This window comes from Carlito syrichta, unplaced genomic scaffold (assembly GCF_000164805.1).
Source record: "Carlito syrichta isolate Samal-C Ts95f unplaced genomic scaffold, Tarsius_syrichta-2.0.1 Scaffold304612, whole genome shotgun sequence".
Taxonomy (NCBI): Eukaryota; Metazoa; Chordata; class Mammalia; order Primates; family Tarsiidae; genus Carlito; species Carlito syrichta.
In genome coordinates, this window is record NW_007248708.1 from 805,267 (window position 1) to 827,045 (window position 21,779).

At 33.0% G+C, this 21,779-nt stretch overlaps 1 long non-coding RNA gene across 1 annotated transcript in view; it reads left to right on the top strand.

The window, feature by feature from the left end:
- The window catches only part of LOC103262791, a 58,921-nt gene continuing 37,142 nt past the window's right edge, over positions 1–21,779 (top strand). The window contains exon 1 of the long non-coding RNA XR_002482100.1: positions 1–973. This is a non-coding gene — a long non-coding RNA (uncharacterized LOC103262791). The remainder of the gene's footprint in view (positions 974–21,779) is intronic.

A 21,779-nucleotide genomic window follows, 5' to 3' on the forward strand; every position in this document is an offset into this window, starting at 1 on the left:
GGCCCCTAATTAGTAATTGAAGGGCTCCCGCATCCTTTGGGCCGTTTCCTCCCTCACGGCGTTTGCAAGGTTTCTCTTTTTTTCTCTACCCCTTCCCCAGATGCGGCGCACGATCGTCATTATTTGGAACTCTCTATCTCCGACATCCTTTGGGGGCCCTGGTGGGGGGCAGGAACGGCGTTGTTCTATGCCTGTGGCGTGTCCTGGCAGCCCGGTGGCTCTCAAAAACTCTGAGAAAGTCGCGTCTTCCTCCCGCGCGCTGAGGAGGTGGCAACGCGGTAAGCATCGCCCGGGTCTCGGAGACATCTGCTCCGGAACGGGTGCAGGGCCCCGTCCGGTGCACTTGTTTATTGTCGCGCCGCGGGTGCGAGCCAAGCTGCAGCAGACATGATGGGCCCGGGGCGAAGCGGGCGCTCGGTGGCCGATAGATGGCAGCCGAGGGCGAAGGCGTCCCCTGGCTAGGGCGGCGCAACCGGAGCCCCCCTTGGATGTCACATTCGTGGGAGACAGAGGAGTCTTGGACCCTGTGCGTAATACGAGCGTGGGACTGTGCGGTCCTCGGATTGGGAAAGGGAGGAGTGGAAATAACCCCGACAGTGCCGGGCTTGGTGGTGGTCAGGAACAGATGATTGCAGCCCAGTGCTGATCGCCTGCCTTCCTCCTGCCATGCAGAAGCCCAGAACCCATGCTACTGTCTCCTGTACATACTGTACATACTGTAAAGGACCCTGGGAAAGGGAGTGGCTCGCCCTAGCTGCAAACAAGGGCGCTACTTTTTAAAAAATATATATATAATTACTTTTCATAGGTATGTCTGGGCAGTACAAAGGAAGGTGAACGACTTTCAGAGAGTGTTTCTGAATACATTTGGTGTGTACTAAAAAGCTGGAAAGCCCCTAAATACAGGCAGTATCGATAGAAAGCGAGTTTCTTGAAGACTCACCTGCTAAACTCCACTAGAGTCATCTCTACAGTAAGTATTCCTGCCTCTTTCCATGAAACCAGAAACTTCCCTCGCCAGAAGGGGATTCTTTTTACGTCCATAAGACATGTTTCAATATTTGCAATATTAGACCTGAGGTCCAGCTCAGGTTTAAAAGAAAAGTTCTCCAAAATAAGTGGCCCAGTGCAGACTGAGTGCACATGTGCCTGTTTCTTTGATAACTGGGTACTTTCACCGTTTTGTTTTGGAATTAATGATGTCTTAAACATAATTGGTATTGTCTCATTCTTAGTAATATTTGGGATAATATTGTGGCTATGATATCTTGATTATACATATGATTAATATCAGTATATATCCTGTTAATATGCCTGTTAACTCAGAATATACATGAATGGATATACAAAGCTTGCATCTTTCCACATAATCTAAAATGTTAACTTAGAAGAATTTATCTAGAGGTGGTGATACTGTAGTTTCCTAAGTTTTGCAACATTTTTAGGAATTTCCTCCGAATCTGTTGTGCAGTTTTTTTTTTAGTTATGTCATAAATACTTTATTTGGAAAGTGTTATTTATTTTGTTTAAGTCCGGGTCATACTCAGGAGAAAGGAAGAAAAGAAGTAGTATGCAATGTCAGATAATGAAAATAAAATCTTGTAATAGAACTTTCCTTTAATTTTAAAATCATTTGGCCTAGGAATGGTAGCCACTGGCTACTTGTGCATTATATAAAAAGATATCACTTAAATTTCATCCATAAAACCTGGTTACTGTATTTTTGATTTAGTCATTTCTTTTAACATGATATAAACATTTTAGAAATTTATTTTTAAGAGTAAAATTACCTTTCTATGTTAAAAATGAAAGTATAATATGTACATGTTAAATTACATATTAATTACAGCCAGAAACCTTTGACATATAAATATTGAATTCTATCATAAACATGATTTTCAATGTTGGTTAATTCTATAGAAGTTCTGAAAGGTTTTAAAATGTCTTAATATATCATTGGACATAAATTAGCTGAAACTCACTGGTTTACTTCATTTTTTCCCCTAAATCTTCAAAATAGCATTTAATATCAAAGCTTAATTTTTAGTTTTATCATTTAATTTTAAATGTTTATTGCCCTAATTAAAATAAATTTTATTCAATTTAGAAATTTTAGGTTACAGTATTGTAACCTTATGCTAATATTCCATATTACCTCTTGTGGTTCAAATAAATAAACGATGAAAACTTTCTACCATTAACTAAACATTAAAGATGACCGGAGAAGCCACCATTAGCTTTTGCCACTAGGTGTCTCTGTAAGATGCTCTGCAGAAAAGCAAATTGTGAGAAAATACGATGACATGAATAGAGCAGAACAGAAGAACACAGAAGGGAAGACATCACAGAAATCAAGAAAAGCCTCATTTATTCATCTGTAGATTTCTATTTGCTTTGAATGTTGGTGATTGCCCAGAAAAGATATAAATGAATCATGTAAAAGTGACCAAATTTAAGTCAAAACTTTTGCTCACATAAACAGACATGTCTATATCATGGGCATATAGTCCTATAATGTGTACTCGGGTACGTGCACCTAATTACAGAAATACATAAGGTGCTGGAAAACGAAATTATTGATCAATAAATATCTCCAGAACTAAGGTTATTAGTATTAAATTAAACATTATTTGATCGAGTTGGATGTGAAAAGCTGAAAATCTTTGCCCAAATGTTTGTGAATGTATTTGTGCATATTATAATTAGCTAATGAGTGTATCATCATAAATACATAATCATGTATGAAAACATGTTAGAAAACAATTGACCCAAAATATAGTCTTTATTTGATACCGGCATATTAAAATTTAGATTCAAATCATAAGTAACATACTTGTCACTTAAAATTGACTATATATTTTAATAATTAACACGCATTTTTAAATAGAAACATTCTTTTAGTGCTTTATGAATACTTGAGAGGAATTCTTATATTAAATGAGTTTCTTAAAATATTTTATTATTTTAAACTGGTGTATCACTGTATGGTATCTTTAGGATATAAAAATGCTAAGTTAAGTATTATAGTTTCTCCTAAAACAATCTAATGGAATTTCTAAATAAGGAAGTTCATCAGTAATAATTGGGTGACTTCGTAAGTATTGATCAACATCATAGAAATCTAAAGGCAGTAGATGATGAAATTCTCATGTTAGATTTAAAGTTTTGCAAAATTAGATCTAATAAATTACTTTTCTAATAGTAATGACTAATAAGTGTGTATAACTTAATTTACTAAGAACAGATTTTTCATATCTAAATAAAGGGCATATGTTTTCAAAGTCTTTGAAATTAAAATCGTGTGTGTGTGTGTGTGTGTGTGTGTGTGTGTGTGTCACACATCGCTAAAAGGAGAAAATAAAACTTTCTCCTAAAGGAGAAAAGTGATTTATCTTTTCTGATTGTTTCCATATGCAATTGCTAAACTAAATAGCTTTATAGCATATGTCTTTGACCTTGGGTTTGGTATATTTAACATTACAATAATCAAACTTATCATACAGTTGTATTTACCACATCTAAAATGGCCAGTAAAACTGACTAATCCATTGAAATTATGTATTCACTTATAGACTTAGTTAATTATAACTTATCTGAAATATGCTCTCAGAGGAATTACAGGATATGCATAAAACAGGCAATTTTCTTGCTTGCCTCATGCAGTTTTTTTATAAATAAACCCTGAATTTTTTTTAGAATTATATAATAAAACATCCTAGCCGGGCTCGGTGGCTCAGCCTGTAATCCCGCGCCTGTAATCCTGCGACTTGGGAGGCTGAGGTGAGAGGATTGCCTGAACCTGCGGGTTCGAGACCCTCCTGGGCAACTTGGCTAGACCTCATGTCTACAATAATACAAAAAAATTAGCTGGTCCTGATAGCGTGCGCCTGTAGTTCCAGCAACTTGGAAGGATGAGGCGGAAGGATCGCCGGAGCCCAGCAGGTCGAGGCTGCGGTGGCCGAGCGGCCACTGCACTCCAGTCTGGGCGACAGAGTGAGGTTCCAACTCAAAAAATAAAAATAAAATAAAAATAAAACAAAACATCCTTTTTGGAAGACAAATCGGCATTTAAAATGCATATATCTTTGAAACAATTACTTTTTAGAAAATAGCCTTCATTACCAAAGTAAACTATATAAAACATATGCCAGAATATATTTGTTGTAACAGATGAGTGCATTGAAAATGACTGTGAACCAGTAAAATGTCTGATTCAGTGAAACGTAGTACACATCCATCTATACCTTGAAATACTATTCAGCCTTAAATAACATTTTGTATAGGAATACTGTTTTGTCATTTTTAATTATATATGTAAAAGTACTAGTACTTATATACGTGAGAGAGAATTTTTTTTTTTTTTCTAGAAGGAAACACCACACAAAATCAGCAATATTGGTTATCTCTTGGAAGAAGACTGGAATTCTTGAATATAATGAAAATTTATTTTTTATAATATAATCTAGCTTTTTAATATTAAACAATGTCAATTTACATGTATGTTTACAAAATAAATTAACACTGCATACTTGAAAAACAAGAATATTTGGAAGGGTTATATGAGTTTTGAAGATGACTTCCTTAAATTAAACTCTATCCCATAGTTCTCCAGATGGTTTTATTTCTTATGACACATTACTATCACTAGAGATACTGATTATGTTTCTAAATATGATAGCAAATTAATAAGTCAAAATAATTTCTCTTCATTACTCATCTGTTGCATTCAATCTTAGCTACCAATGTCAGCTAGTAGAATAGTAATTAATAGAAACTACCTTTGTTATCATCACTATTCAGAACCATGCTGTGTACTTGGAACATTAGTTTTATTTGCTACTCTGGTGGGTGAAGGGGAAGATCAAAATGGTACTGTAGAGAAGATAAGCGATTATACTTGAAATTGTCAGCAGCAGTTCTTTATTGCTGTCTACAGGAAGTTGAGTGAGTATACAATTGTGACATATTATAAATATAAAATCTACCTTCATTCCCTGTTAGAACAATGACTGCTACCATCTGGCTTATATTAACACTGAAATAGGCACATTCCACTAGAAAAGGGGCAGTTTCATTGTGTAGTTAGATTAGTTTTTCTATATGTCTTTCTGTTAGAGTTGTGATTTTTCTTGTGGAACCCACTGGTTATGGATTCTCACATATCTCTAGTCATTTTTAGAAAATAAGACCAAACAGACATTATGTTATGTTTATATTTTCTGTGTTCTTTCTGTTTCCACTTCCCCCCCCCCCCAGAGGGGGGAAAAAAACCTAATCATCCTGAAAAACAGTCTCATTCAAAAATTTCAGAGGAACTATTGCTTATGTGAGAATGTCTAAATTGACTGAACTACATACAACTTCGTCAACCTGAATCTTTCATTCAAAAGAAGACTCGTGTAGTTTCTCTATCCTCTTAAAATAGATCAGCATTTTCTCCAACTCCAAAACTTTGATTTGTACTGCCCTTTCTTCTAGCAGGCTTTTCACTTTCTTTTATCTACTTTTCTACAGAATTCACTATAGACCTTTCTCAACCAGAAAACATCTTCCCTCTAACTAGCGTTGAAGTCCTACTTACCTACACATTCTTTTATAATTTATTTCACGTGATCTAGCACAGTTTTCTATTTCCTGCTTAATGTATGTTTTTTCTCCAGACTAAATTATCATTTCTTGTTTTGAAAATAATTTTATTGTATTTATTATCACCCAATGGCAAGAAAAATGAACTCCAAAAAATCTTTTTGTATACACAAAAATATCGATCCATTTATTAATATATTCAGATAACAAATATTTATTTAGTACCTATCATGTGCTGGACCATGTCTCTTTTATTTGAGATAAAGATAATTAGTTGATTATTTAGATCAGGATTACTACAGAGATATCTTGACTTTCTGATAAGTTGCTTACATTCTCAGTTAAAATTAATGAAATATAATATATAAAATGCTATTGCATAGATTACGGTCTTGAATAAAATTTTTCGTGGAGTAAGTGCACCAAGTCTCTACAAGAGGCTGTTCAATAGAATTTTTGTGATGATGGAAATTACCTGTATCTTGGATGTCTGATATGATAGTTCTTAGCCACAAAGGACTATTGAGCAATTTAAATGTGCAGAGTGTGATGGAGAATCTGAAATTTTAATGTTATTTAAATTTAGTTGGTTTAAATTTAAATAGCCACCTGTGGTTAGTGGCTACCATATTGGACTAAATTCCTAGAGCCCTGAAATTGTGCTTCTTGTGCAATTTGTGGGATACCTTGGAAATTCAAGGTATTTAATATGAACAGCTGCACTCATAAGTAATGATGGTGATTATGACACCCTCAATAAACAAGGACAATTATGATTCATGTTTGGCAAGAGGCCTGATTTGCATTCTGCTTAGGGTCTCTATTCAATTCTTTCAAATTGCATTCATTTGAGAGCCTCTATCATTTAAAAAAAAATATTTCAAGGCGTTTTTCAGACACTGCAAAATTCTTCATTACTCTCTCATTATAACCCATGAAAAAACAAAGGAAGATTATTTTAAGTCAATAGAATTTTATTAGAAGATAAGTGGCTTTTTATGCATGGTGAGTACTCTCTAAAGTACTTTTCTCTAGATCACACAGTGAGATGTTAGTAGAACTGGAAAAGAACGTTCTGAATTGGTATTTTGCTTCAAGAATTATCTGTGATAAGTTTTGTGTGTTTGTGTGCAAAACAGACTGTCAGTTAAAAAAAAACAAACAAAACTGGGCCATTGCCTTGCTAAGCTATTGTGTGACCATGTGCTCTTTGAGCTATGGTCAGGCCATGTTTTCTTTCTTAAGCTTTGGTTCCCTCCATTACCTTGGGGAGGTGAATCTCCTCCTCCTCCCTCTCTCTCTCTCTCTCTCTCTCTCTCTCTCTCTTACTTTCTAAATAAAGTATATTTTCTAATCTAAAAAGCAAACAAACAAAAAACCAAAACTGTACTTGTACTTATGCATTCCATCTATTTTAAAATAAAAACCTGATGGTGTTTGGAACAAATAGAGTGAACAACAAATTAGAATTAATTAATTTACAGAATGCAAATATATTCTCTAGTTTCCATGAATAACTGGATATATCTCAGTTTATATAAAATGCTATTTATATATTTGACACAAAGATGTAATAACTTAGTAACCAGTTCCAGTTATACCACAGGCTACTGTAATTTTGTTGTTGTTGTTGTTGTTTTTGAGTTGGAGTCTCACTCAGTTGCCCAGGCTGGAGTACAGTAGCACGCTCACGGCCACCTCAGTGTCGACTTCCTAGGCTCCGGTCATCCTTCCGCCTCAGCCTTCCAAGTAGCGGGCACTACAGGCGCGTGCTACCACACTGGGCTAATTTTTTTTTTTATTGTAAAGACGTGGTCTCGTCAAGTTGCCTGGGCTGATCTCGAACCCACGAACTAAGGTAACACACTTGCCTTGGCCTCCCAAAGTTTTGAGATTACAGGCTGAGACACCAAGCCCAGTCTATTGTAGTTTTTAAGGATTGAAATGTTTGTTTTTCTTCAACCTTTCTAAAACATTAGTAATACTATTATTTTTCCAATATTATGCTTCTCTCATACACAAAATTAATATAACTTCAAAAGGATCATTAATTACTTAAGGGCTTAAGTCTAAAATAAGTAGGAAACCACTAGGTCCAGTCACCAGTAAAGTGTTTCTCAAGGATTTTGAATCCATTATTAACTTTCACTTTGTGTCATTTGTACATTTGCAGCTATGGAAACACTTTCTCTGGATAAATGACAAAGTTATTGTGCTATATTTTCAATGAACCATATAACAACCACACTGGTTAATCATATGGTCAACATTAAAATATAGTCTTCTTGGAAATAATATAATTATTGATCATGACTTACAGATGTTAAGATATTCATTTTATCTTATTAGTTATCTTAATTTAAACAAATAAAGATAATTGAATGCCAGCTTATGAAAAGTTGTGAAAATCAAATCTGTGCCAGGTCAATTTTTGTTTAATATTACATGATGCATTTTTATCCTGTGATTTAAAATATTCTGTCAATCTAATGAAGATTTTATAGTGACACTAAACTTATAGTTCTTCTCATATACTATAATACATGCTGCAATTTTAACTGATTACTACACTTCCCAATGAAAAAAATAACTGATGTGGATTTAAATCACCAGTTGAAAATGCATGATTCATTCTATAATCACTCTGGGTCATTAGTTGCTATATTGTATAAGTAGTGACTGCTAGGCAGACAGAAATTGATCATTGTCTACCACTTACCCATGATCTCTAGATCTTTTCATGTTTCAAAATATGGCATTGTAGCATTGATATGGTAGCATTTATTGGCAACCTAGTACATAGAGAAAAAGAGGCCTAAACTGATTTGTTCCCCCAAATAGGAATCCATTTAACTGTATTTTTTATATGTAATATTTCAGCCACAATTAACAAAGCATTTATGGGTAATTTAAAATATATTATAATTCAAAACCAAATGCTAATAAAGTGCATATATACATACAGTCATTTTGCTATTTGCTAGCCATTTTATACAGACTGTCTCTTTTTTCAATTAATTTTAATTATTTCATGAGATGTTATTTTACTAACACCTGAAAAATCTGTGTTTCTAAATAGTTGGTGTTATTCCATATTTCATATAGACAGTAGATAGCAGATCCAGACTTACGCTATGAATTACAAAGACTCTCTTATCTATTTGTTTGACATAACAATATTAATTCAAATTAATGTCCTTGAACTTTTACCTGTTTGAACAAAAATTTTATAATGTATAATAATTCTCAGTAATTATCTTCAATAAGGATACTTTCTCAGTGATTCATCATCTCTGTCATGTTAAAGTATATTGAGATATCAGACAATATAAATATATTTTGATATTGTTCCTTAAACTATTATAATTATAAAATCTATCTTAAACTGATCATGAAGCAGACTTATAAATAAACTGTCTCTATATTGATCTCTCTTAGGAATATCAAGGATATTAACTACTAGAAAGTATTGTCACAATAACCCAAATACATCGAGTTTGTAAAACAACACTTATTGATATACATACAAGATACTTTTTCCTTAAGTAGAAAATGCCTTTAATAGACATTTTTTCTTACCTTTGAATTATTGACAAATTATTAATAATTATTTTTATGTCATAATCCCAGCATTCAAACAAGCATTGTAATACCTTCTAAAATACCAATAGTAAAATACAAAAATAGTTTATTGAAGAGGAACCACTCAGTCACTTTCATATATAAGTTTAATGATACAACCTCTCTTAGTTATGATATAAATGTGTGTTATAAATAATTTTATGTTGAAAATTTTGTGATGCATATTTTCTAATGTTTCAAGAGTACACGATGACGTAATCCCAGGACTGATTAAATTTCTAACTAATCTAAAACCACTTTATAGAAATGTTAACCACAAATGACTGACATCTACTACAAATAGTTACATTTTATATCTTATTGTTAAACATTTGACAACCTTACTGAACATCCATACCAACTAGTTCAATTTGTTATCGATGCAATGTCTATCTCAAAGAGAATATTCAAGTGCTTGTACATGTCAACATTTACTCAGCATAAATAAAATTATACATGGGATGATTTGATATAATCATTAATCTCCAAATATTGAAAGTTTATAAAGATTATATTCATCATTGACTATTACATTATCTATCTTCTGAAATAAACATGTGTGTAGATAAACTACAAGTATCTATCCACCTTTGCAATTTATGACATTTCCTACCACCTTCTACTGTGCACGCAGAGAGCCTGCAGGGGCACTTGAGAATGCATCTTGGAGTTCTTCCAGAAACTCTGAGTCAAAGAGCAATGTCTGCATTCACAAAGAAGCATTCACAGCTGTCAGAAGTTAAATGTCCATGAGACTCACGGTACAGCTGCAGTTCTTCCAGGACACTGACAATGTCTGTGGAAACTAGAATTTGATAGCTATTTTTTCCATGGAAAAAAAATCACAGAAGAATGATTAATCTTTGCCTGACTGATAATAAATAATCATGCATTCACAGCACATGAAGCATCGTTGTCTTAAAACATTACTTTGCCTGCGATGCTTTTGCTGCTAATTTCCACTGCCAGAGAAAGTACTCTTGCTGCAATAAACTGTCAATGAACTTCTTGTAGGCAAACACCTGCAGACACCTGCTGGCAATGGGTGCCTAATATTTAGAAATTCGGGAATTGCAGCATAAGCCAAATTTGCAAAACAGTACAGGGTGTGAGTGTGTGAGAGCATGCATGACTGAAGAATCGCATGCATGAACAAGTATTTTGTGTTTCCATTTATACTTGATTAAATGAATAGACTGAATTTTTCAGAATTGTGTGATATAGCTGAGCAGAGTAATACAAAAGTAAGTACATTTGCAAAGATTTTCAATTTGGGATAATTTATCCCAATTTATTATCACATTTTGCAGGATAAAAGATTACCGTATTGAAAATATTTAGCTATATGCTTTATATGGCCATAGAATAAAACAAGTAATCCAGATTTTGAATTTTTTTTAAAAAAGAAAAAAGCTTAATATACTTTTTGAACGTGTCTGAAAAATTGTAAATGAGATTTTAAGTCTCTGTTTCTGTACTAGTGTAGGTGAGGTTCAAAATGAAGGTAAGTAGGTTAGCTCTTTCTGGTTGAGTGGAAGAACCCATTCGAAAATGTACTGGTTTTTAATTGTTGCATCACATAGCAGATTAACAGTCCCTGAATGTAAAGATCTGGTTCCAAAAGCCTACTGAATTATTGAAGATTTACTTCAAGAAAATTTTTAAAAGTCACATCCCAAAGTAAAACTAATTACTAGCTTTTAAAAATGTGAAATTTTTAGCATACTTTGAATTGTAGGCATGAGAAATGATGAAGAAAAATAGAAAGCCAGTTGCACTGAATTTTAGAAGTGGTGAGGTCATAGAACTATATTCTAATTTAAAGAAATCAGCTCGTGCAAATACTTTAACTGAAGTGTCATTGCTAGTTATTAGAGAATTGAATAGATCTCCCAATTTTCTGACTCTTTAGTGTACATTAGGCTGAAAGAAGTGTGCAGTTATGTTAACTGACACTTATTCTAAAAAGCATGATAATAAAAATCAACTACCTCAGGTCCCGAGCTATTTTTGGCAGCATTTCATGTCATTTGCATAAGACCTTCAGATACTGAATGGATTATCATAATAAATTGAGCTTGGATTATTGAAAAATTTCCTTATGCAAGGTGAGCAATAGGTAAGCTGTTAAATTATAGTCTTGCCATAAGTTTTCACTGATGAAAAAAAATCAAGCAGATAGGTTGATTAACATTTTGGAGATGTTTCCCTGTGATAAAAGTACCCTACAAGTTTGTCTACATGCACATTACTTCATGCATGTAAGTTAGATTATACTTAGGGTATTGATAGATTCATCTGTACATATCTGATATCAACTAATACACTATACGTACACCTCATTTTGTATTATTTTGGTGATCTTGATAATAAATGTAGACTCTTCTGAGTAACATTTGAGAGAGATACTTATATAAGCAGGTTGAAATAAAGTCTAAAGAATATTGTGTTTTATTTTTATTTCAAATCATTGTTTAGAAAAAATATCAGTTTATAAAAATATTTTTCATTGCATTTCTATTCAATAATTGTTTATCAAAACATATTTATTTAATGTTTTCAAATGAAGAAACACAAGTTCCTATTGATTGTGTCATTGCTTTTTAACTGAGTGATGGACTTTTGCACAGATAATTCAGTGATTAAAAACAGATGTTTGAGTAAATATTTCCTAGGATCCCCACCTAATTTTGGCCTTTTAATAATCATTTAAATATGGGTTAATTCATATTAATCATCATTACTTCCTAATCTAAAATAGGTGTGTAGTAATAACACCTACATTTTGTGAAGATTAGTTGAGATAATTCACATGAGTGCTTATCACACTTCCCAGAAGATTGTAAGCACTAAGTAAATGTTAGTTACTATTATTGTTTTGCTGTTATTTTATTGTCACAGGCACCGGTATAGTTAGAGTCTATTTGTAAAGAAACAGTTGAAGAAAAAAAATGTTTATGTGATCTGGGCAGAGTTTTTTTGTTTTTGTTTTTTACTTATTCCCAGAATAGACATTATTCAAGAAAAGTTACATTCATTTTCAGCCAATCTTGATTAGCTATGGATTTATAGCATCAAGAGTCCACCATAAGATTAAGTGGTATTGGCTTGCAGATTTTCACAGCTCTTTTGGCTACTGAAATTTTTTTTTTTAAATGGGATTGCTTGCCAGACAGTACTTCGTAGTGATGAATTTTATGAAACGTTTGCATTCACATTGTTCCAAAAGATTTGGAGGACAGAATAGAGGAAAAATTACACTTTTGTATCTTGAGTTTACATTTCATAAATACTTTAAAATTGTATGGGAAATTAAGTCAGGTTTGAGTGTTAAACACTTTAATACACTAAATAGAAATTATAAAGCAATTTTTGTAACTATTTTCATGATGAAGATATAATTTGGCAATATTTTAAATAAGTCTGAAGCACTATAATCAGTGTTTAGATATGAAAATGAAGGTTGATTTTACAGAAAAAATAAAGTCTATTTAAGTTCTTAAAAATATTAAGTGCTAATATAAATTAATTAATTTATCCTGTGTATAAAACTTTATGTATGTATATCTATTAATTCAAATTATTGCACCGCTGTGCTAGTTTTTATTTTGTTCAGTATACACACAGATATATATCAGAAATGTTATGGTTTTATGTACCATTTTAAATTAAAATATGTATTTATACACATTTAACTTTGCTTGTATAATTCAAATGATTTCTGTAGTCCCTAAATTTGTATTTTAAGCACACAAACTTCTCAGTTTGAATTGTGCTATTTAATATATCACTTATTTTTATAAATGTATCTACTGAAGACATACTTTTGTAAAGTGTAATTTTGAAGCCAAGATTGTGATCTTTACAGTCAAGTATTAGAAAAAAAAAAATATTCTTGAAGAAAATTTTTTAACCATGGGTATTTTTTTTTGATTCCACAAGTAATTTTGGTGCATTTGACTTACATATACTGCTTTTCATGTGACAGAAAGTTATATGCAAACTTCATTCTTATAGTCAGCCAAGAAGATGGATGGAATAGTTTTTATACGTATAGACACACATTTACATTCTTATAAGCAGAGAGTGAGTAAAAAAGAGAAATGTATAAAGATATGTGGAATATATCTATATACATTAGTATAAAGTTGAAATATCAAAGCATACAGGATGTTATCCTGTAGACTGATTTTTTATTTGGCTGTCAAATTCAAAAGACACTTGCCACATGCACAAAAATAAACTCTTCATGTGCTCTCACTAATCTGTACTTTCCATGATGGTAGCAGTTATATTGTACTAATATTTTTGTCTCCCACTAGCTAAGCTATTATTTGAAAGAAAGCCATATGAAGATTATGATTTTGCAATATCTGTACATCATTTTAAATAACAATCATTAGTGGGTTCAAATATTAATTATTAGATACATCTTGTAAGAATATCTAACAATTCTAACTTTACTGATTCAAATTTAGCAACTTCAAATTTTCAGATTTTGGAAATTTATATAGTACTTATTGTCTCAATTATGCATATGAAGTTCATATGTTAGAAAATAGAAAGATGATGTGTTTAGATACAGTCTTTAACTTATTTTATCCATTACTTGTTATTTTCTCAAACCTAAGTGAAAGAATGTTTGTGTTTGTTTTTATTTTGCTTTCTAAAGTGTTATTCTCTACCTCCCCAGCCATATTCTTGCAAAATGCAGAATAGTATAGTCCTCAGAGCTTGACCACAATAAAGAGGAAGAGCCTGAGGTCAAAGTTACTATAGTTATTAGAACTCAAAACCTATTCCAATCATCAAGAGGTTTCCTGCCAGAGAAATCCCTTTAGAAATACATAGCCAGCTACATCCTTATTGGTTGGCCAAGTAGATTGTAGCTGGCATTCAAACCACTCTGTGCTAACTTAAAAGACTGCAGAAACCTTGTGGCAGCTGTCAGAACGATTACTTGTAGCGTCCTTTGTCTGTTAGGAGCAATAGGTGACTCTAAAGTGCTCAGTGTTTGGTCCTCTAAAGTTTCTGAATTTGCAGTATGAAGTTTTAGGATAGTCTGTTGAATGCTTTCACAAAAATAAAACACTTTGAAATGTGTTTGTTTGTTTTAGAACACTTCTGATTCTGATTGTGTTATGCAGATGAAAGCTGGGTGTCTGACAACACATACAGACTATCTGAAGAAATTTGTACTTTAAGAGCAACCATAATCAGTAGACAGATGCATTATTATCATTAAAAAATAGTACTTATATTAACAAAAGATAATTCAGGTTTAAGAGCAGTAATGGTCATAGAAGAAATATAAATTTAGGATACATTTTCTTTGTACAGCAAAAGAAACAGTCAACCAAGTCAAGAGATAACCTATAAAGTGGGAGAAAGTATTTATATGCCATGTATCTCATAAGGGATCAATATTCAGAATATATAAGGAACACAAACAACTTAATATAAAGAAAAGCTAACTCAATTTTTAAAAATAAACAAATATTCTGAATAGATATTTTTCAAAAGGAGACAAATGGCCAACAAATGTATGAAAAAGATATTCAACATCACCAAACATCAGAGAAATGAGCGTCAAAACCACAATAGATATCACCTCACTCCCGTTAGAATGGCTATTATCAGCTAGGCAAAAGATAAAAAAGTATTGACTAAGATGTGGAGAAGAGGGAAACAATATGAAGATTGCTTAAAAAAACTAAAAATGAAACTATCATATGATCCAGCTAATTGGAATTCCTTTATAACCAAGGAAAATAAAGTCAATATGCTAAAAAGACATCTGTACTCTCATGTGCATTGCAGCACTATTCACAACACACAAGATATGGAAGCAACCTAAATGTACATCAACAGATCAATGGATAAATAAAATGAGGCATATGCAATTGAATACTATTCACTTATAAAAAAGAAGGCAATCCTGTCATTTGAAACACCATTAGATATTCTGGAGGACGTCAAATTAAAGTGAAACAAACAAGACACAGAAACACAAATACTACATGATATCACTCATGTGGAATTTAAAAAGATTGATCTCACATAAGTAAAGAATAGAATGGTAGTATTACCAAAGAGGTGGCTAGAGAGGTGGGGGGATTGGGAGATGTTGGTCAAAGAATACATACTTGCAGTTAGATAGGATGAATAAGTTCAAGAGATCTATTATATAGTATGGTAACTATAGTTAATGACAATATATTATATTCTTGAAAAATGCTAAGAATGTTGACATTGTGTTCTCATCATAAAACTGATAATGTGTGGTAACACATTTGTTAATTAGCTGTATTTAACAATTCTGCAATGTACATACATTTCAAAATGTCATGTTTTACCCAGTAAAAACATATTTTAAAAAAATTATCCATTTATTTAGAGACAGGGGTGTCACTCTGTCTTCCAGGCTGGAGTACATCATCATAATGACATCATAATTCACTGCAGCCTCAAGCTTCTGTGTTCAAGGGATCCTCCTTCCTTAGCTTTCTGAGTAACTTGGGCTACAGGCAAATGCCACAACATCTCGTTATTTATTTTTTAAAAATATATAAAAAATTTTGTAGAGATTAGTTCTTACTATGCTCCTGGCCTCCAGTGATCTTCCTGCCTCCAGTGATCTTCCTACCCAAAGTACTGGGATTTCTTCGATCAGTGTTTTGTAGTTTTCATTGTAAGATCGTTCACTTCTCTTTAGGAAGAAAAGTATTTCATTTTTTGTGTTGCTATTGTGAGTAAGATTGTGCTTTTTATTTGATTCTCTGCCTGTTTGTTGTTGGTGTATAGAAATGTGAATGTCTTTTGCATATTGATTTTGTTCCCTGAGACTTTGCCAAAGTTCTTTATTAGTGCAAGGAGGTTTTGACAGATTCCTTGGGTTTTCCAGGCATAGATCATATAGTCAGCAAAGAGAGATAGCTTAATTTCCTCTTTTCCCATTTGGACACCACTGATTTCCTTCTCTTATCTGATTGTTCTAGCTAGGACTGCCAACACTATGATGAACAGGAGGAGTGAGAGTGGATAGTGTTGTTTTGTTATGGTTTTCAGGAGAAATGCTTCCAATTTCTGTCAGTTTAGCAATATATTGGCTGTGGGCTTATCAAAGAAATCAAAGAAGACACAAATGGAAAAATATTCCATGCTCATGGATTGGAGGAATCAGTATTGTTAAGATGTCCATCCTACCCGAGGCAATCTACAGTTTCAAAGCAATACCCATTAAATTGCCAGCATCATTCTTCCCAAACCTGCAAATGAAAACACAGATATTCATATGGAAACAAAAACAACCACGAATCAGTCTTCATCATAGGAAACAAAGCAGAAGACGTCACATTTCCAAACATTAAATTTTATTATAAGGCTACAATAATCAAAACAGCCTGGTATTGGTACAAGAACAGGGATATAGACTAATGGAAAAGGCTAGAAATTCCAGAAGCAAAATCTCAGTTTCTCACCCAAATCACCTTTGACAAAGCCTCCACCAACAACCACTGGGGAGTGGAGAACCTATTCAGTAAATGTTGTTGGGAAAACTGGCTGACTACATGCAGAGGAATGAAACAGGACCCCCACCAATCCCCATACACAAAAATCAACCTAAATGTATCAAAGACCTAAACATAAAGCCTCAAACTATAAGAATATTAGAAAAAAGTAGGAGACACTGTTACAGAAATCAGAGTAGGCAAGCAATTCCTGATCAAAACTCCAGATGTCCATGCCATAAGAGATAACATAGATAAGTGGGACATCATCAAACTGGAAAGCTTCTGCAAATCAAAAGAAACCATCAAGAGAGTGGGGAGACAGCCCACAGAATAGGAATACATATTTGCCAACTGTATATCTGACAAAGGCCTAACATCCAAGATCTACTTGGAATGAACGTGCCAAAAGGAAAAATAATAATAATAAAAACCCTATTAAAAAGTGGGCAGAGCCGGGCTCGGTGGCTCAGCCTGTAATCCCGCGCCTTTGGGAGGCTGAGGTGAGTGAATTGCCTGAGCCCACGGGTTCGAGACCCGCCTGGGCAGTGAGACCTCATCTCTACAATAAATCAAAAAATCAGCTGGGTGTGGTGGCGCATGCCTGTAATTCCGGCTACTAGGAAGGCTGAGGCGGAAGGATCGCTGGAGCCCAGCAGGCCGAGGCTGCGGTGGCCGGGAGCGGCCACTGCACTCCAGTCTGGACGACAGAGTGAGACTCCAACTCAAAAAAAAAAAAAAAAAAAAAAAAAAAAATTTAAAAAGTGGGCAAAAGAAATCAATAGAAACTTCTCAAAAGAGGGCATACGAGCAAGCAACAGATACATGAAAACAGTTCTCAGCCTCACTAATCATCAAGGAAATGGAAATCAAAACCACACTGAGAAACCACTTAACTCCAGTTAGAATGGCCAAAATTAATAACTCAAAAAACAACAGATACTGGAGAGGATGCAGAGAAAAGGGAATGCTTCTACACTGTTGGAGGCAGTGTAAATTACTACAATCTCTGTGGAAAACAGTGTGGTGATTTCTAAAAGATCTAAAAGTCGACCTTCTGTATTATCCAGCAATCTCCCTTCTGGGAATATACAAGGAGGGATCCAAATCATTCTACAAAAAGATACCTGTGCACACATGTTTGTTGCAGCACTATTTACAATAGCAAAACATGAAAAAACTGTGCTGCCCATGGAAAGTGGACTGAATCTAAAAAACTGTGGTACAAATATACAATGGAATATTACACAGCCATAAAGATGGATAAAAATCACGGACTTCACACCAACTTGGATGGATTTAGAGTCTGTCATACTCAGGGATCTATCATAGAAACAAAGAACTGAGTACCACATGTTCCCACTCATAAGTGGACCCTGAACATTTATTATGATACGACAAGAAAGGGATTGGCAGTAGCGGGAGACTGCCAGGGGAGGGAGAGAGGGTACATAACATCAATAAGCATAACTAATTCTGAACCAGGTGAAGTGACGGCCAATGAGAGGTCTCAACTTCACCTGTATGATGACCAGTTATTTACCTAATTCTGAACAGTACCCCACTATTAAAATAAAATAATAGTAAAAAGTTAAAAAAGTGACTGAGATTATAGATGTGAGTTGTTGTACCTGAGTGATACACATAATTTCAGATGTCACTTTTACAAATAAATGACTTTAAAAAATGTAAGCTAATTCAAGTTATGCTAAAAATTAATTGCTTAAAGAATGATAATCAGTCTTTCTAAAGCAATATTTCTAAAGTTCTATATGTACTTTACCTAACTGAGGAGAGTATATATACATATACTATGGAGATTTTAATTACATATGTCAATAAAAGTAGTTAAAAAGAACCAAATTTAAGGAAATTCGAGATATGTCAAAAATTAATTGCTTAGAGGATAATAAATATTTAATCTTTCTAACCCGATATTTCTAAAGATTTGTATATACTTAACTGAGGAGAGCGTATGTTGTGGAGATTTTAATTTTTGTTTCATCTGATTTTAGAACGAAGTACTTAGGTCTATTCTCAAAGCTCCATAGTTCACCCTTAACTTCATTTTTTTATTGGATTTTAATAGTAAATTATATACCAACTTTTTCTTGCACCTGACATTATAGATCCCTCCTTGAAATATTAGAAAGATTTTTTATTATTGCACATATAATTATTTTATTTTCTTAACATAATGATTAAGTCACATCATTATCTTTTAAATTAAACATTATGTGAATAATAAAAACATTTTATTCATAATTGTTCATAAAAACAATGGCAAATCCACATAATCAATGATTCATGTGCTACTTTTGTAATCTTCTCTTATTCTTCTCCTTTGTTGTTTTCAATTAAAATTTGTGCCAATTTTAAAACATCATATTTATTTATTTGATTATTACATCTGAGTCAGGTTGTTTTAAATATCTTCCATATTAGATTATTTGATTAGATGTGTACTGTTCATCAGTATACATCAGTTTTATTTATGAAGTGAATAATAACTTTCTTCCCAGGTTTAATTTTTGTATTTTAGCTTTTAATACATACCTTATCAAGTAGCACTGCTTAGATGTCTTTATACTTTACCAAGTAAAATTGCCTCGGTATGTTTATATTTTCAAAAATTAAACCCTATAAATCACTTAAATATTTAGCAATCATTTATTAACCCCTTAACACATGCAAGGTTCAATGTAAATTTTCAGAAACTAATCAAATAAACAATGATAAGATCTCACCTTCAGGGAGCTCACGTCTTACTGGAGTGACACAAGCAAAAGAAATATATAAATGCAAATTATGTACTCAGTTCAACAAATATGGAAAAAGACACTAACTCTATAAAGGCTGAGGCTAGAAGTACATCTTTATTAGACTTCCTCTATTCATTAACAACGTTTTGCAATGATTTTTGCAGTAGAAACATAATTGAATCTGCACATGTACATGTTTAATTGTATTTCTGTGTGTATGTGTATGTGTGTGGTGGGGGGTGTTAGGAAGGGAGAGAGAGAGAATGTATACCAAAATTAAAAGGTGGTAATTAGCATGAGTCTTTTAAATTTCTGGTTATGACAGAAGGAATTTCTGGAGGCTTAAAAATTTACAAGCATAGCACATACCTCTCTATATATATAATTTAAAACAAAAATACTAATGTAGTGAAAAGTAAATTTTATTAGTTTACAGTAAATGTGAATGCTAACAATTAAAAATGTTTCAATATATGTTTTTTATTACATTGATTTTCAAAAGCAACTTTTTTTTCTGAAACGACTAACATTTACTTAGTGAATAATAGTATATTCATTTCACAATTTACTTGAAAGACAAGCAAGGCACTTCCTTAACTTGCTCTGTAAGGGATGTTATAATGTTAGCCTGACTTGTCTATTAGAAATTATTATACAAGGGGAACATAAGACATTTTCCAATATAGATATCATTGTCTTGCCATTAATTCAAGCAAAAATATTGCTGTTAAAATTACAAAATAACATGGCAAAATGTTTTTGAAAATACTGTGCTAATTAACTTTTATAATATTGGAGCTTTAACATCTAGTACATGACTTTTTAAATATTAAAACAAACTTTTCTTCAAAATTTGAATATATATCACCTCCATGGAAAATGTATAATCACCAAAGCAAGTTGTTGGCATTAGTGGTCATTTTTTTTGTTCATAGTATTATATATCTAGTCACATTTTCAATTTGTGGCATCTAGAAATTATATCAAGGTGAAATGTGCAAGTAAACTATTAGTTAATTAAATTAGAAAAAAGACATATAAATAGTCTTGTGTAAAAGTGAGACTTTAATATTAATTATTTGCACATAGGAAGCTTCCACTTTCCCCTAAAATCCTTTTTGGAAACTGTGCCAGAATTTAAGTAATAGAAAGGAACCAAGTTTGCATTCCTGTATTAGTAAATATCTAGACCTTCTAGGGATCTCATGCGTTTTTATTTAATAAATGCGAGTGAAAAAAAAAGTTGTCTATCTTTGTTTTAGTTAAGTACAGACCTGTGGTTACAATTTATAACTTGAAGCGTTGGTAGTAAAGTTCTCTGCTTATATTCTATAGGCATTAACAGGTTTCTTGGCTTTTTTAGAGGATAAGTTAGTTATGAATAAACAGATTAACAAAGGAAAAAATAAACAAGAAAGTAAAAAGATATGTTTAATGATCAATAAAATCTGAAGTGCTAAAATGTGATGACTAATATGAATATTTGGGCCCAAGAACCTTGTCTTAGAAGCTTTGGGTTTTAGCATATGTTCATCAGATTAATTATGAGTTAAAATAAATTGAAATTACTACATATCATCTTCATTGAAAATATTTACTTTTAGTGATGTTACCATTTTTATGGGAAATTTTAAACATAAATCCATAACTTATGACCTGTCATAACTTTCAAACTTTTGTAACTCATTTTTTCTTTTCTTTTCTTTTCTTTTTTGAGTTGGAGTTTCATTCTGTCACCCAGACTGGATGGAGTGCCGTGACCGGGAATACAAATACAAATACAAATTGGTATTATTGTTTTAATTCTAATCCTCGACCTGCTGGGCTGTGGCGATCCTTCCGCCTCAGCCTTCCAAGTAGCTAGAACTACAGGCGCGCGCTACCACACCTGGCTTATTTTTTTATTTATTGTAGAGATGAGGGCTCACCAAGTTGCCCAGGCGGGTCTCGAACCCGCAGGCTCAGGCAATCCACTCACCTCAGACTCCCAAGGCACGGGATTACAGGCCGAGCTACCGAGCCCGGCTGTAACTCATTTTTTCAATTCTCCCCTTCTGATTCAATCCCTAGATTATATTGAGGTAGATTAAGCACGTCATTTCACCACAAGGATTTCAACAAGGATTTCTAGGATAAAAATCCATGTGTAAAAGCAGAGTCAGAAAATGATTTCACACTTAAAAGCCAACATTAATTCCTTAATGCTATCATGTAACTAGAGTTCAAATTTTCCTGATTGTCTCACAAATTATTATTATTTATTTATTTATTATGTATTATTTTTTTTTTTTTGAGTTGG